This window comes from Bombus impatiens, unplaced genomic scaffold (assembly GCF_000188095.3).
Source record: "Bombus impatiens unplaced genomic scaffold, BIMP_2.2 scf_0548, whole genome shotgun sequence".
NCBI classification, from domain to species: domain Eukaryota; kingdom Metazoa; phylum Arthropoda; class Insecta; order Hymenoptera; family Apidae; genus Bombus; species Bombus impatiens.
Genome location: NT_176967.1, coordinates 1909135 through 1911640, shown reverse-complemented (window position 1 = coordinate 1911640; position 2506 = coordinate 1909135).

Sequence of the window (2506 nt, the reverse complement as noted above, 5' to 3'; positions counted from 1 at the left end):
GTTTGGTTTTGTCGCGTGTAACGAACAACGGTACGGTGCTTTGTTCGACATTTTCCAGTCCCATCGTTGGAACGCGTGCGTCGTCACGTTGCGACGTTCGGCCGAGACAAGAAAATCGAAGAAAGCCGAGTCGCTAGAATTGGCGACTGTTGGAAGTCGAAGAAAGCGCGACCCGGGTTAAGACCGATCTCTTTCTAAGAAACTGGAAGACGAATAGGAACGGGCAACAAGTTGGAAGCGAGCGCGTTACGAACGTTTGAAATTCGCGAAGAATTGGCCTCAGAGAGTGGAGAAGCGGCAATTAGAATCTCGGAGAAGGGTGGACAGCGAGATGCCAGTCGTTTAGCCAAGGCATTTTCGCATTACACGGACCATTAGGAGTTACTTGGCGAGGTTGCCTTTCGGAAAAACGTTCCACTTTGTATAATGGTCGGCCGAAAGGAACAGGAAGTTCCGTTGTATACGTTTACTGCCGGGCAAAGGTACTCACGCGTTCGCCGACTATTTCATTTTAAAGTCAAAACGTCGTGCCTAGTCGGAGCTCCGAACATCGTAAGAGGGTTGCTATACTATTATAACTTTGTAATGGCCTACTAGCGCGTACTTTGCCCTGGATATTGCCTTAAAGGGCGCAACCGTGAAACGTCCCCTTCGTAAATTTAACTTTCAAACACGTCGCCCGACATCGGTCCCCGTTAGTGCACTATCGCGTTTTTCATGTACTTCCATCCAGCTTTCTCCCGCGTTCTTTCTTGTCCTCTCTCTCTTTGTCGTTTCGCGGTCCGGATTATGGTAATGATCACCGACTTTTATTTGCCATCATGTCCGCGAAACTGCCTCGTCGATTAATCATCTCGCACGAGATACGACTTTCGTCTTGAGGTATCGCGCGTTTATCACGCGCGTTCTAAATAAACCGATGCTAACGACGCACCGGCGGAAAACCACGAGAACTTAATTCAGTATTTTATTCGAACGTTCTTCTTTCTTCTTTTCTTTTGGGCAACTCGACAAGCGTTCTTTTTACCGAAAGTAAAAACGTCGCGATTTTAAGCGCGTTTATACACACACTTATACAGACGCTTATCGTAAGTTTACTTTTAGACGAAAACGACTATAGGTAGGGACGTTTCCCAAAGTATTCGCTGCACCGGGAAACTTATCGACGAGTTCCGTGTCTCGATAGTTCCACATATAGCTTAAATTATTCGCAGACTTCTCTTTTCGCTCGGTCCATAACATGACGATGCAAGTTTCCAACCGAGAAAGAAGGTCAGTAGTACTTAACGCTTAATTTGTCGAGTAGTCACGAGGACTTGCACGATGTGATTAAACTTTCAACGATAGAAGGGTCTGAGCCGCGTACAATGTCCGGCTCCTTTCAAAGTTCGCCCCATCGGCATATCCTAATCGGCCTGGACCGGCTTCTTTCCATCGCTTCTCCTTAACTGTATTCATACGGCAGCATGAATACGGACCAAATCGAAGAGAGAAAACGGTCGACGACTTCGGGAAATGTCGGTCGCTTCGAAACGACCACGGTACGGACTCGAGATCTTTGGAAACGAACGTTGGTTCTCACAGCGTCCATGGAAATCGGTAACGAAGGACGTACTCGAGATTTCCGAGTAATTCCAATTTATGGCGTCGCGTTGTCGCAAATCATAAGCGCGGCCGGACGTTAGCGCGCACCACTGCGGAAACGCTTCGCATAATGGTCGTTCGATCTTTGGATTACGATCCAACAGAAATGTTACATCGGTTCGTTCGATGTCCTTGCGAGTTACATTTCCCGCTCGATATACCTATACTAGATGTTCTTCTCGCCGATCGATCTCCATAGAGATTTCCATGTATCGTCGTCGCTCTGGTAGATATTTTATTGCTGGTTGTAAAGCGTGTATCGGTTGTACCGGTTCTAAGAGTTGTTCTCCAAAGGAATTCTTCTCTTTGTCGTCTCTCGAGCTTCCGCAGAAGGGGCGAATGTTGGTTCGTTCGGCGATACTGTTCGAAAGAATTCACGAATTGCGAATGAAACGGAAGATAATCTCCGAGCAAAGTAGAAAGGAAAACGTTGTTTCGTCGAGGACAGCCGCTGGACGAATCTATCGATTGTTGGGTGCTCCTTTCCTCGAACATTCTTGGCTAGCTAGGAGTAGAACGAATTGTTGGCGGAACGCCAGAAGGCCAAGCGAGAACGCTCGCCCAGGTGGAAGCAGAAGGTAGCGTAGTACCTCGAGCAAGATTCCGGGCAAAAAGTTAAGGGATAAAAAAAGAAAGCAGCGAAGAGGGGGAAAGAGCGGGGCAGGAGGTGGAACGGAGAGAGTAGACGACCACGAAATATTTGTCAATCGCAAAGCCAGGAAGACCGGTCGGGAAAGTCGATTTAACGCCCGTTAAGGAAGCAATTCCTTTAAGAAGGACGAACGACGGAGCAATGGTGGTGCGACCCGGGGATGCTCGACCTTCCTGGACTTACGACCTTTCACCGGAGAATCGCTTCCGT